At 46.4% G+C, this 14,656-nt stretch overlaps 1 long non-coding RNA gene across 1 annotated transcript; it reads left to right on the forward strand.

Annotated features, from left to right (window-relative positions):
• The first annotated feature begins 11,561 nt into the window (after positions 1-11,561).
• LOC115894522 lies at positions 11,562-14,344 on the forward strand. Its single transcript, XR_004054620.1, has 3 exons — positions 11,562-11,679; positions 12,968-13,146; positions 13,715-14,344. It is a non-coding gene; the product is annotated as an uncharacterized LOC115894522 (long non-coding RNA).
• The last annotated feature ends 312 nt before the right edge of the window (positions 14,345-14,656 follow it).

Below are 14,656 nucleotides of genomic sequence, written 5' to 3' on the forward strand. Positions count from 1 at the left end.
CAATTCATGATGCCCTTTCACAAAACGTAGCTCGGGTCTCTTGAAATGGCACACGCAGGTAGTCAGCTGGGTCCTGCCTCATGCTGTCTCCTCCAAGGGACCCCACGTGTTGTAGTAAAGGAGAAAGGAGTCCAGGGCCTGTGGGCTGTGCCTGAGCACGGTGGCGCTCTGTTCTGCGGCCGGCCAGTGCAGTTCAAAGCTCCTGAACACTTTCCACTTCAAACCATGTGGGCAGAAATACAAATGGGTAAGCCCACATTATACTTTAGGGAGATACATCCATGATACCAAACTTTAGTGTGTGCTAAAACATAGGACTCGTTAAATATGGAGATTCCTGGGCCTGGTGCCTAGTGATGCTGGGTCAAAAAGGCTGAAGGCAACCCAGCAAATCTATATCGCTGCAAGCCCTCACGTGATTCCAGTGAAGACAGACCCAGGATTACGCTTTGAGGATTGATGGTTGATATTTTGGGGGTAAAAAGGAACAAGTTATTTATTACAGTACAAGGCAAATTTTCTTGGAACAAATGCTCGGTGGAGTCACTCTTTGTTTGGCAAACTTGTTTCTGATTAAGGAATGGAAGAACCACCCAGGGTGGTCGAGGTGATCGGTACCTGTTATTGAGTGGTTTCTTCTCCCGGCAAACCTAACGGGAGGGCTCAGCCTGTGAGAGACGGCAGCTGTCTTCATGAACAGGATTGGTGAATGACTCACACCTGCAGAGCATCTGAACCAAATGTACCGCCTCGTGCAATGCACACCTGACAAGCCACAGTGAAGCATCGACTTTTCAGGGCAGGCAATGCAGTGTTCCCAGAGAGCTGTGGAGGAAGGAGAGACCAGGCAGATTTGCCCTGTGGCGGGACCACACTGGCTGCAGTGTGGATGGCAGGATTTTGAGAGATGTTGGAGACCAGAGCCAGGGAGAGGGTGGGAAGTGCCTGTGGGATTCTAGGGGACAGAGTGGGAGTCTGAAGCAGGGCGGTGGTAGGAAGAGTGCGGCGGAGGGTTGCGGGATATGGAAAAGGGAAGTTCAGACGTGCCTGCCTGATGTGGGTGAAGAAAAGCAGGAGCCAGGAGCTCCCTGGTGGCTGGTGGGCCAGAGAGCAACGAGTGCAGGAAGGTAAGGACACAGGGGAGCTTGTCTTGGGTCTGGAGCGCATTGGGCTGTGGGGCAGCATGGAGAGCCAGCCCTGCCCTTCCCGCTACCCCTGGAGGCTTCCATTGCCAGCACGTGGACCCCCAAGCTTCCTCACCTGAGCTTTTAGGAGGGAGGTCGCCGTGTCACCTGCTTTGCTGTGGCTGCCCCAGGTCATGTTCCTGTGGCGCATGAGCTGTGGTGGGTTTCCGCCTCGCTCCAGGGCTGCTCTGGGGCCTGTGGCATCATGGGGTGCCTCCTCCTGAGGGAGAGCAAAGGCCCCCACTTCTCGTCTTCCCTGTCCTCAGAGAATACAGTGTTTTCGACTCCTCAGCAGAATTCCCCTCCGTGCGCCACGTTCCTGCTCTCATAAGTCCCTGGAGGTGTCCGTCTCATCAACTCGAGTCAGTTTCTCGTCACTAAGTTGCTGTGGGCACAGGCATGGCCAGTCCATGAGACCTAGTGGTCAGCCCAAGGCATGTCCCTCCAAATCATCAGGCCGCGGTCAGTCTTGGCTCTGGCCTTTTGAAGATCACTTGACAAAACCTTGTCAAGATTTACAGTAACAAAGACCTAAAAGCAGAGATGTTATTGATTCTGAGGAAATATCAGATTGTACATTAGCATCAGTGTGTTTGCTTCTGAGGGAGACATTTGATGGGCACGTTTTATTTTGATTCACAATATGATAATGCCATGCACATTCCCTGCGCTCTCATGCTGGCACCTCTGCATGAATTGCTACCAATAGAACTTTGCAAAGCAGTGCCCGCCCTGGCTCTGGGACTCCTCTGCCTGCCCTGGCAGACTCAAGAGGATTCCACTTGGCGACTGTTGCGTGCTGACACGTCTCGATAGAAGGTGTGACTGACTGCTGACTGGGATTTGCTCTCAGTAGTTTAGTTATGAGGTTCTTGTGTGTGAGTCTGTGTGGTGGTTTTTGCTAACAAATACATACAGCAGAGCCAGGTGCAGTGGCTCACACCTATAATTCCAGCACTTTGGGAGGCCGAGGCGGGCAGATCTCTTGAGGTCAGGAGTTTGAGACCACCTTGGCCAACATAGCGGAAACCCCTCTCTACTAAAAATACAAAAAATTAGCCAGGTGTGGTGGCGCACGCCTGTAATCCCAGCTACTCAGGAGGCTGATGCAGGAGAATTGCTTGAACCAGGGAAGTGGAGGTTGCAGTGAGCCGAAATCATGCCTCTGTACTCCAATCTGGGCAACAGAGCGAGACTCCACCTCAATAAACAAACAAGACAAAACAAAAGCCGTATAGCAAACCAAGAGATGTTTTTCTGTTCTTGACTCTCAGGGTCACTTTTAGCTAAAGGTGGCTATTTTCACTGACTAGAAATATCAATATATGAGTAGGATTTAAGGGTTATTTTTCCCAAGGGTACAAGGAAAGCTCGGTTGCTTAAGACACTTAAAATGCATGACTTACTAAGGTATCTGCTCTCTTGGACTCTTATGCCCCTGGTTTGGGGGCTTTTAAGGTAGGTCCAGACTCCAGCTGCAAGCCTGTAGCAAGCCCAGATGCAGTTCACCCTCCAGTCTGCCTCCACCTGTGTAAATTGTGCCCTCTTTTAGACTCAGCTCAGATTCATCTCTCCCTTAGACCTTCCTGGAGAGCTCTAGCTGGAAGTGGCCTCTCCCCTCCCCCTGCCAGTTCTTCCACAGGCCTTTCCTCCTCCTCCTCCTGTTCTTTCTCTTATTCCTTATTTTTCTAGCACATTTACTCATTTTGTTAGTTAACGTTTATTCTTCCACTTGGGTGAAAGCCCCTTGAAATCAGGAACCATGATTATTCTTTACATATTTCCTAAGCACTAAGCTTAATGCTGGCCTTATGGTAAGTGACAAATGGAAATTGTTAGGTGACTCATCGGCGAATTCTCACTGATCTATTAACTCGGCTGTTACTTACTGAGAGGGTCAGGACTCAGGGACCCAGTTGCCCAATTAGCCATTGGGTGTCCCTCTGGGGCCCAGTCCACTCACCCCCCTGCCCCCCCCGCCCCCGCCGCCTGTGTGGTTCTGAGTGCTGCTTGCATGTGGAAAAGGTGCTGGCTGTGTGAATGCTTCTGGCTCAGCCTCATTTGCTTGCTATTCGCATTGTAAAGCACTGGTTCTGGATAACTCTGAGGTTTCCCAGCCTTCAGTGGCCCGAATAAGCATAATTCATAGTGGGTATGCGGAGCTATTTCCAAGGTAGCCTAGATACCTGCCTTGTGTGTAGGAACTAGAGGTTGTCATTCAGGGTGATGGGGGTTACTGACAAGCACCATCATACACAATGCTATAAATGCTCAGAAGCCATGGAAAACTACAGCTGAAACCTCAAAGCCTATGCTTGATATTGGGGCCAGGGCAGGTGAGGTCGTGTAGGGCTGGCCAGTGTCAGTCATTTGTGTAACTTCTTGATGTTTTTCTTAAACATAAAACAATTTAAAGGTTTCTTTTTAAAGGAAAACTTATACTGCAAATGGAAAAGTAATCTCATTTGCCATAAAGAGTTTAAGCATAAACATATAATAAATGTTTACTCGGCCGGGCGCGGTGGCTCAAGCCTGTAATCCCAGCACTTTGGGAGGCCGAGACAGGCGGATCACGAGGTCAGGAGATCGAGACCATCCTGGCTAACACGGTGAAACCCCGTCTCTACTAAAAAGACAAAATCTAGCCGGGCGAGGTGGCGGCGCCTGTAGTCCCAGCTACTCGGGAGGCTGAGGCAGGAGAATGGCGTGAACCCGGGAGGCGGAGCTTGCAGTGAGCTGAGATCTGGCCACTGCACTCCAGTCTGGGTGACAGAGCGAGACTCCGTCTCAAAAAAAAAAAAAAAAAAAAAAAAAAAAAAAAAAAATAAATAAATAAATAAGTAAATGTTTACTCATATGACACTCCAGGTTGTACGGGTCCACGTGTGCCCGGCGCTGCTGTGAGCCATGGTGCATGTCCATCTGGGAGCCCTGGGGAGAGAGTCCCTTGTGTGCGTCCACACCCTGCTATTGACAAGGTGTGTTGTTTGGGAAAAGTTACTTAGTGCTTTTGAATTTCCATTTCCTCATCAAAAGAAAGGGAATTATGTTGTACCAGAACAACATATGTGGAGTAATACTGAGTCCAATGCCTGGCAGACAAAGGGGTAGGAAAATAAATAATTTGGAGCCTTCTTTGTTTTTCATCCACGAGCAAATATCATGACAGTTTTTGTCAGAGCAGGTGAACGGCAGTCGCTGAAAGTGTTGTTATACATCAGCTATCACTGAACTTGGAAGACACTTCATTGTACTTGAACCATTTCACATGTGAGTGTGTTTAGTGGAAAAGGCTTAGGAACGTTCGTGTGTTCCCCCCTAGAGCCCAGATCGTGGTAGCAGAGGTGTAAGAATAAAGTCTTCGCGCTCATGTGATCTCACTGCTTTAGCATCCCTTTCTCCGTGACCTGTTTATCCCTGGAGTGGCTTCCTCTGTCCTCAGCCTCCAACAAAGTCCTTTTATTTCATTTCCTCTGGGAGGTGCTATTGATTCCTTCCCTGGATTAGGGTGAGAGAGAGCAGAATGAGGCGAGGTAACTGGGAAGAAGAGCTCAGGACAGCCCTGCCCAGCCAGGCCCCAGCCAGGAGAGAGAGGCTCTGCTGTCTCCTGCTGTGTGTCTGGGACTTCCCAGGACCAGGCACCTCTGAGCCCTTCCACCAGCCCCACCCCACAGTCCCGTCTTGCGGGGAGCCAACTTTGAGCCAGCTGGGTCGCAGGTCTCAGGGCCCCTGCTCTGAGCCCACCCTCTCGCCAGCCCTTCGGTGGGCTGTGATGTGCTAGCACCCAGGAACTTGGAGGCTCTCACTCTTGTCAGGGGACAGTAAGATCTACAGGAGTCAGAGAGCTTCATGATGAGGAGTTATAAAAATGGAAGCAGGCTGGGCGCGGTGGCTTATATGTCTGTAATCCCAGTGCTTTGGGAGGCTGAGGTGAACAGATTACTTAAGTCCAGGAGTCTGAGACCACCTCAGGCAACATGCAAAATCCTGTGTCTACAAAACATACAAAAATTAGCTGGGCGTGGCGATGTGTGCCTGTGGTTCTAGCTACTCAGGAGGCTGAGGTGGGAAGATCACTTGAGCCTAGGAGGTGGAATAAGCTGTAATCATGGCTCTACACTCCAGCCTGGGCAACAGAGTGAAACCTTGTCTCAATAAATAAATAAATAAATAAAATGAAATAAAATAAAAATAAAAAATGGAAGCAGAAACATCCAGTGAGGAAATCAGCTTCCCAAAGCCCTTCCAATGGTGAGTCTTCACTCCTTTTGCTCTGTGGATGAGTGAGTCAAGTCACAGGAAATGGAGGGACTTCTCCAGGGCCAGCAGCCGTGCTGCTCCTAATTCACCTGCTTGGAGTAAATTTGTAAGTCTGCTAATGGGAACTCAGGACTCATTTGTTTTATAATTTTTTGTAATTATTATATATTTATGATTTTTACCATGATTTAGTAATTGTTACCACGAAGGTCGGATGCCTAGATGAGGCTGCAAAAACCGTTTAACTCATATCTTGACTCATATTGCAATGGAAAATAATGATACAATTTTACAGTGTTTGCAATTACATTCTAAAAAGCAATACATGAAAAATAGTTTAAAAATTTTTAAGTTGGCGTCTAGTGATTGAGGACATTATGTTTGCCATTAGGGGGGATGGGGGCCAGGTGAGGCCTCTGCCTGGATTCAGGAGAGGACTGCCGTTCTCTCTGCTAAGTCATTTTCTCTTTCCTTCCCCCATTTCCATCCTCTGTCCCTGCCGTCTTCCTCAAATATGTATTGAAAACATAGCATGTTACACACTTTAGACACAAGCAGGAAAAACTGTAGTTCCTGTCCAAGTGCAAAAACTCAGCATGACAAAAACTCAGTGCGATGAGTTTATCAAGAGAAGTGGACTCAGAGGCATGTCCATATGTGCACAGATGCACGTGTGTGTGCATGTGCCTGTGTGTGTCTGTGAGGGCTGGGCTTGTCAGTGAGATCTTTTCATAGAAAGCCACATTTTAGTTTCTCGAGCTGAAATTTAAATGAGAAGAGGGCACTGACATGAAAAGCAGGTGGTGACATTTGGGGCTAAGGGAACATGTGCGGAGACACGGAGAACTAAGAAAGCCAGGCATGTGGGGTCCAGCCAGGAGAGCGCAGTGTGCTTGGCAGTGGCAGCAGGAAATGGAGCGGCCCAGGGGAATCAGAGGTCCCATGGGCCTCGGTGCTATGCTAAGGCCTCAGACTTTCTATGAAGGTGATGATGACCTTCAGGAGAATTTTAAACAAGGCCTAACTGTGGTAGGATGAACTGGCAATCAATGCACTGGAGGTGGGAGCCACTGGCAGCCAGTAGCATGTGTTGGAGAGGACAGACAGGTGGGGAGATACAGGGCCTCTGTTCTGTATTCTAATGATCTCTGTCTGCGCTTTCCTCCTCCATGGCTGCCCATGCAAGCAGCCTTGTCTCCTTTTGGGCTCACCTCAGAGCTCTTCTGACATCCTTCCTAAGTCCACTTTGGCATCCCTTCCTTTTGTTCTCAGTTATTTTTATCTCATTCAAGTATCATATCACTCAACTCAATCTCAAAAGTCCCACTGGACTAGAAAGACTGCAAGGACTACCTGCCTGTCTGACGCTCCCCTTCCTGGCCATCCCTCGCCTGCTGGATTTCAGTGCTGGCTCTGACACTGACTGGTCATGGGACTTGGAGCAGAACCCTCCAGACGCTGGTTTTCCTTACATGAGAAAATAGGATTTATAGGCTGATTTTCAGGGTCATCATGAAGATTAAATGAGATGGCTCAAGAATAAATGCCTGACAGAAGTGGAATTTCATAAAGATTAAGTTCCTTCTGGTTGTCAGTTTTCTTTGCTATTTGATAAATTTGGAAGTAATACAAATGTTTTACTACACAGATAGAAACCCAGAAAGAATTTGTGTTAAGTTGGCTGATAAAAATTCTGATGACAAAGGTGGTAGTTACTAATCTGTCTACCTATCTATCCAACATCCATCCATCCATCCATCCATCCATCCATCCATCCATCCATCATCCATCCATCCATCCATCCATCCCCCCCTCACATAGACACAATACATATAAATACAAATAATTAAACTTGGGAGAGCAACATTTCTTCCAGCTGAAAGGGTCTGTTTTAAATGTAAAGAGTTTCCATGTAAGTAATTAAAAACCGATGACAATGTGGACCCCCGGCCCCCAGATTTGTCTTTCTACTTGCTTCCTGTCCATCTCCATGTTGATGTCTCAAAATCCTGTTCTAAAGTTGACCTTGATATTTGCTTCTCTTCTGAACATTTCTCATCTCGGTTAATAGAATCATTTTTTGTCCACACAGTCAGCTAAGCCAGAAACCAAAGCCATCCCGTGTTTAGTTTTCTTCTTCCTCATGTAGTGTCCCCTGATCCGTGCTTCCTAAACATTCTGGGCCCTGTCCCCTTCTTGCCCTCTCCCCTCTCATAGCCACATGGCTGTAGCTGGGGTCTGTAGAAGTGGAAGGGAAGATGATTATCACTTGGAAGACAAAGTGGATTCTCCATTTCTTGAGACAATTTTTTATAACAATTTCCAAAGTAAAGTTGATCATTAAAGGTTTGGAAGGGAGCTCTGAACACAGGAGTGGGGTCTTCCTGTGGAGAGTGTAAATCCTGGTCACATGTCCTTCCTGCTTCCTGCCCTCAGACCCTGGACCTCAACTGCCCCTTTGAAGCTGTGAAACTGTGGCTTAAAATAGATTGCTATCACATATTTTGGGTTCCTTTCATTTATTATACCTTTTACTTCCAGTTCCCGTCTTTTTCTAAATCCCTTTTAAAAAATTCAGTGTTTTAAGGTCTTGCCTTTTTGTTTGTTTCATGTAGTCCTTAAAAATCTCATAATTTTAATTGTAATTATTTTTTATGGATCACAATATAATATTCCTAGACAATTTTAATTTTCTTCTCTTATGTTTGGCTACTCTATGTATTTAAATACACTCTTTTTTCTAGATGAAAGAGGTTCTTAATGTTTCTACTGTGTCCTTAGTTTCTTGAGCCCCCAACTACTACTAACTTCCAATCGACTATTGTTGTATAAGAAAGGATTTGACTGGTAGTTTTCCCCGGTTTCTGGGAGGAAGCCTCTAAACCTTTGTAATTTCCTCAGTGATGGGAGTCCTTGTTATTCACGGTGGGACCCTTAGACCATGCTTGCGTTTATACCAATGAGGTGACTCATGGAGCATCACTGGACAGTTTCAGGATGGGGACTGGCATGCTCTAAAGACCAACAATGTGATTAGAGGGCCCGGGTTTTGAGCCATGTGATATCAGTGACCCCTGGGGAGGGAGACCTCTGGGGAGGGAGAGAGGCTGGAGATTGAGTTCAATCACATGGCCAGTGCTTCAATCAATCCTTCATTCAGTGAGGCCCCAGTAAAAACTCTGGACACCTGAAGCTCAGGCGAGCTTTCCTGGTTGGTGATTCACATTGACATGCCAGGAGAGCAATGCATCCTGATTTGTGACACTTGCAAACCTCTCTGTGTGTCTTTTCATTGGGCTGCTGCTGAGTTGCATCCTTTCTAATGACTGTTGTCATAAGAACAGCACTTTCTTGAATTATTTGAGTCATTTTAGTCAATTATGAAACCTGAGTGGGTCAAGGGAAGCCCTGAATTTGTAGCTAGTTGGTCAGACGTGCAGGTGGACTGGGCACCCCAGAGCCTGCAGCTGGCATCTGAAGTGAGGGCAGTCTTGTGCAGGGCTATGAAGTTTGACCTAACTCCAGGCAGTTAGCAGGAGAATTGCATTGCAACTGCAAATTGCCTTCAATACGTTCCCTCCTTCCCGCAGAGCTTCTGTTTCACGGGGCTGACTTGCTTTCTGCTCAGCTTGAGGGCTGTACTCCTTCAGCCCCTGATGGGGATGACTTTCCCTTCCTCTTCCACAGTTCCTTTCACCCATCAAGGTTTGACTTCTGTGCCATTTCCTTTGGGGAATTTTTCCTTATTACTCCCTTTCCGGCTGCCCTCTCCCTTTATTGAACTCCCACAACACTGGAAATTACTGTTTTTTTTGTTTTGTTTTGTTTTTAAGAATACATTATTTTCCCAACAAGATAGTAAGAGATGCTGAGGCTCTTATTAAAAAAAAACAAACACTCCTGCTCGACTTAGCACAGTAGTCAGTGCTCACAGCTCACTATGTACTAAAGAACTGAACAACAATTGATTAAAGTGATACTTGTGTGGCATTCGTATAGACTCTAGACTAGACTAACTCGCAGAAGAGGTTCACAGACCTTTAGGTTTGGAAGAGGACTTTGAGGGTCATCTGGTAAGATCTCTTTGTTTTGTTTACTAGGCACTCCATAAATATTTGTCGAATGTATAAAATAAGGAAAAATGAGCCCCTGAGGTACTTCACTTGTCCCAAGTCCCAAATCTATTATACGCATTGAACAGATGAATCTAGGCCAACCCAAGATTGTAATAGGATCCCAGTCTCTCCTTTCTGTGTGATCTCACTCAGTGGACGCATTCTCTGCACTCACTCGGTTGTTGGAAACAGAGTAAAAGTCCCCTTTCTAGAACTAATACAATTCAAATGATCTTAAGTATCTTAGAGGGTGTTTTTTTAATTCCTCCTTTCTGAGACAGAAAGGCGTGGCCTCAGATCAAGCAGATGAACAGTAGGAAAGCACAGAAAGGCATTTAAACCCTCAATGAACATTTCCTCTTGGAAGGCTTATTTTATGTATAATAAATTAAATCTATAATCCTACTATCTATGATGAAAAGGAAGTAGGAAAAAAGCAATACCCAAATGTGAGGTCTAGTTACTACCTATGTGTAAATCTTAATTATTTCTATCAAATTGCCTGTTTATTTACTTCTCAATGACAGCGCAGACACTTACTTTCTAAGTAGTGATATTTTATTGCTTAGAAAGATGTTTTGAGTATTTTAAAGCACATTTACAGCAATTTTGCTGATTTTCCAGAAGAGCAGTGGCGCTGGTGATGAACTTGATAACTCACTAAGAGAAGACTGTGAGAGTCCCCTCTTTCCTTTAGGACTTTAAGTAACATTATTCACTTGGTATCCTGTCACTCCCCTTCACCAAGGGTCACTTGGAAGAGCTCTGGAAGTCAGACTTTAATGAGTAGCCTTGGGTTATACAATCTTATTTTCCTCTAAAACACGACAAAAAGTGGGTGTGCTGAGCATATGGAAGGCAGGGTAAGAAGAAGATACACTGTGATAGGGCTTTTGCCCGTGTTTGCCGGGAGTGAGGTAGAAACCTAGAGCTGCTCCACGTGCCTGTGGCCCGGGCACCATGTGCAGCACGCGTCATCTGGGTCCTCTGGTCCTCTGGGGGCAGCTATCCTCTCATGCAGGTGAAAACGAGCCTCAGCCTCCATTGAGCCAGCACCATGCGGATGCTTTTCACATGATAAGGATCTCAGAAAGATGTCGAATCAGCTTCTTCCTGAGGGAGGGCAGGACTGGCCACGAAGGTAGATGGGGGTTCTTTTTTTTTTTTTTTTAATTTAAGTTCTAGGGCACATGTGCATAACGTGCAGGTTTGTTACATATGTATACTTGTGCCATGTTGGTGTGCTGCACCCATCAACTCGTCAGCCCCCATCAAGTCATCATTTATATCATATATAACTCCCCAATGCAATTCCTCCCCCCTCCCCCTCCCCATGATAGGCCCCAGTGTGTGATGTTCCCCTTCCCGAGTCCAAGTTTCCTCATTGTTCAGTTCCCACCTATGAGTGAGAACATGCGGTGTTTGGTTTTCTCTTCTTATGATAGTTTGCTAAGAATGATGGTTTCCAGCTGCATCCATGTCCCTACTAAGGACGCAAACTCATCCTTTTTTATGGCTGCATAGTATTCCATGGTGTATATGTGCCACATTTTCTTAATCCAGTCTGTCACAGATGGACATTTGGGTTGATTCCAAGTCTTTGCTATTGTGAATAGTGCCGCAATAAACATACGTGTGCATGTGTCTTTGTAGTAGAATAATTTATAATCCTTTGGGTATATACCCAGTAGTGGGATGGCTGGGTCATATGGTACGAAGGAGAGCATTGCTTTCCAAGCAGGGACTCCCTGTAATGAAACCGGGATGGGAGCAGCACTGGACTGAATTGTGTGACTTTAGCAGGTTCTTTATCCTCCACAAGTTTTTGTTTTTCATGTGTAAAATAGCAACAACCATTCCCACCCAGTCAGACATTCTGTAAGGACTGAAGGTGATAATGTGGGCAGAGACTCAGAGCAGTGCCTGACATGGGGAATATGTGCAATAGCTGTTGTGGGTGAACTTATGCAAAATAACAACTACTGACCATCTTGTCTATCCAGATGTGACTCGTGAAGGAAGGAGACTGAACGCAGCCTGAGGTTGGGGGCTACGGTCCAGTACTCAAGGGGAGTCCTCTCTAGGGGGTTACCTTGGTTCTCCAGCTGGGACTGACTCAGGTAAGTTGTCCTTACCTCATCTCAGCAGCCCTGGAGAGGAAGCCTCAGGCAGTAAAAATGAAGGAGGAAGAGTAAAACCAGAATTTCTTTCTCTCTGTTTGAAAGGCCTGTTTCTGGAGCCTCCTCTGGGTGAAGGGGAGATCTGAGCTTTTCCTGTTGGGTGGAGATTCCCAGGCCCTGGTCTTGACTCCAATGCTGGGTTGTTTATTTAGGTTAAAATGTATTCATTGTTCCTTTTAATGCATTCCTTACCTTAAGTGCTTATTAACTTTCTAGGGAAATCTTATGGATTTGTTTAAAGATGATTTCAAAGTATTTTGAGTTCTTTTAAAGTATGCTTTTTGTTGTGTTTTAGAGGACAATAAGACTGTGTAACCCAAGGCTACTTGTTAGAGTTTAGTGAATATTAATGGGATCATACAAAAGTGAAGATCAAAGCCATCCAGTTTATAGTTTAGTTAGTGACTAGTCCATCTATGTGGACATTCTGTAGTTAGAAGAGGGAAAAGTCACTACTCAGAACCCCAGGAAATGCAAAGGAAGCTGACTTCATCAGTCCTCTGCAGCCTAGGTCATAAGGACACGGACCCCAGTCCGGGGCTGTCTAGCCACCACTGCCTGTTAGGTGGCTGATCAGCGTTGTCTTCCAGCTCTATCTCTGCAACTACTCTGGGAAATTTTACATATTATGTTTAAAATCAAAGCATACGATGTCTCCCCAGCTCCACTGTAGGGCCTTTCCATTGGCCTGGAATAGATAATATCCGTTTGCATAGTCTGTGATGAAAGGGTTTGTTAAGCAAAATACCAATGTAAACAAGACTTCAGAGAGGATGTTTCCAGTGCAAACACTTGGAAGCACTCATGAGTCAAGTGCAAATGGCTTACAAACTACAGATGTCTTAGCTGGGGAGTGTGTGTTTGCGGATGTCTACATGCTTTCATTTCTTTCTTTTTTTTTTTTTTTTTTTTGAGATGGAGTCTCGCTCTGTCGCCCAGGCTGGAGTGCAGTGGCCGGATCTCAGCTCACTGCAAGCTCCGCCTCCCGGGTTTACGCCATTCTCCTGCCTCAGCCTCCCGAGTAGCTGGGACTACAGGTGCCCGCCACCTTGCCCGGCTAGTTTTTTGTATTTTTTAGTAGAGACGGGGTTTCACTGTGTTAGCCAGGATGGTCTCGATCTCCTGACCTTGTGATCCGCCCGTCTCGGCCTCCCAAAGTGCTGGGATTACAGGCTTGAGCCACCGTACCCGGCCCATGCTTGCATTTCTATTTTTGCAATCCTTCCAGGTAATCCTATTATGATGCTCATTTAACAGAAGAAGAAACTAGGGATCAGAGTGCTTCAGCAGATCTTCTAAGGTCACATAGCCAGAAAACAGTAAAGCCGTGCCATGTGTTTAGCAGCAAAGACAGAGTCTCAAGAAACGAGTATCTGACGCGTAAACAGAGCATGTCTGAGGCTGCAGGTAAGAGCGTATCCAACTGAAGTGACTGACACCTTAAGGAGAAGTCCGCAGGGGAGCATTTTCCAGGGTTTGTTCTGTTGTTCGACAATGTCTAGGTGGCTGTCCTTATGATCCTAGGGGTAGTTTCGAACATTCCCTCACAGGACAATGTTGAAAGGCAGGAAGGAAGGCTGGCAAGGAGCACCCTCCTTGTGTGTCTCTCATTGTTTATTCAGAGAGAAAAATCTCTCCCAGAAGTTTTCCTTGGAAGGTGTTTTTTCCCCAAACCAGGCTGGTCACAGGCCCCTGCCCAGCTGCAGTGGAGATGGACAAGTGTCGGGGACTTATGGGCTCAGCAATGGAAGGAGACGCTGCTGTCAGAGCAAGTGTGGAAGGATGGCTTTCCTAATCCAGCAGCCTTAACTCCCTGAGAACAGGGAGCTGTGAGGTCTCCTTCTGGGAAGGTGTCTAAACCCTCAGCTTTGAGAACCCCTAAAGACTACAGGTCTAGAATAAGCTGTAAAACTGGGCAGGATGCCTTTGTACTCTTTTGGTGACTATTTGATTATTATAACTCATTTTTAAACAGATAAATGATGAACTGTTGGAACACTGAACCAAATGGTGAAAAAAATTTAAAAACACCTTCCATCCGGTAAGACCGTAAACGTAAATAATAGCTTGTGGTAACAATGGCTAGCGTGGACCACAGGTTGTACTAAGAGCTTTGCCAACATCACTCTCATTCATCTTCATCACAATGAGCAGAATCCCCATTTTATTTTATTTTCTTGAGACAAGGGTCTCACTGTCTCACCCAGACTGGAGTGCAGTGGCACAATCTCGGCTCACCACAACCTCCACCTCCCAGGCTCAAGCAAGAATCCCCATGTTATAGCTGAGAAGGCTGAGCCTTCAAGAGGGCATTTTGCCAATGACCCTGCGGCTAATACATCACACAGCCAGCCCTGAAGCACAGCACCTTGCGACTCCCCTCCTGCGCTGCCTCTGGGTTGGTGGGTTAGGTTCCCTTCCCTGTTTGCTTTGATGAGAGAGGCCCTTTATCTGAGTATGACAAAGCAATCACTACTTCCCAGTCCCCTCAACAGTCCCTGGCGCTCTGTCCTTCTGGTCTCTTTCCTAACCAGCTCCTGGGTCCTGGGCATTCCATCCTCTTTCGAGCTCTGCTTTGTTCCCTGCTGGTCAGCTCTCTACTTCCTTGTCCCCTGAAGGACCACCTGCAGTACCACCCTGCACAGCATGTTCTGAAGGTCTGAGGTAGTGGAGGACCGTGGTTCCTACTGAATCTCTGTTTGAGCCTCCTTTAGACCGTCATGTTGGTTTTCCACTCCTTTGCAAGATAAAGTAGACGTGGAAGTTTTGGAATTGCAATTCCTCCTGATGGAATCATATTCTCAGATATGTTCTTCCCTAACCAGCCTTTATAACCAGAAATGCAACAGTGGGAAGATTCTTCTGTTGTCCAAAGCCAGTCTCTAGGGTTGCGGGCTGGTCTTTTTGTTCCTGTTAC

This window comes from Rhinopithecus roxellana, chromosome 18 (genome assembly GCF_007565055.1).
Source record: "Rhinopithecus roxellana isolate Shanxi Qingling chromosome 18, ASM756505v1, whole genome shotgun sequence".
NCBI lineage: Eukaryota > Metazoa > Chordata > Mammalia > Primates > Cercopithecidae > Rhinopithecus > Rhinopithecus roxellana.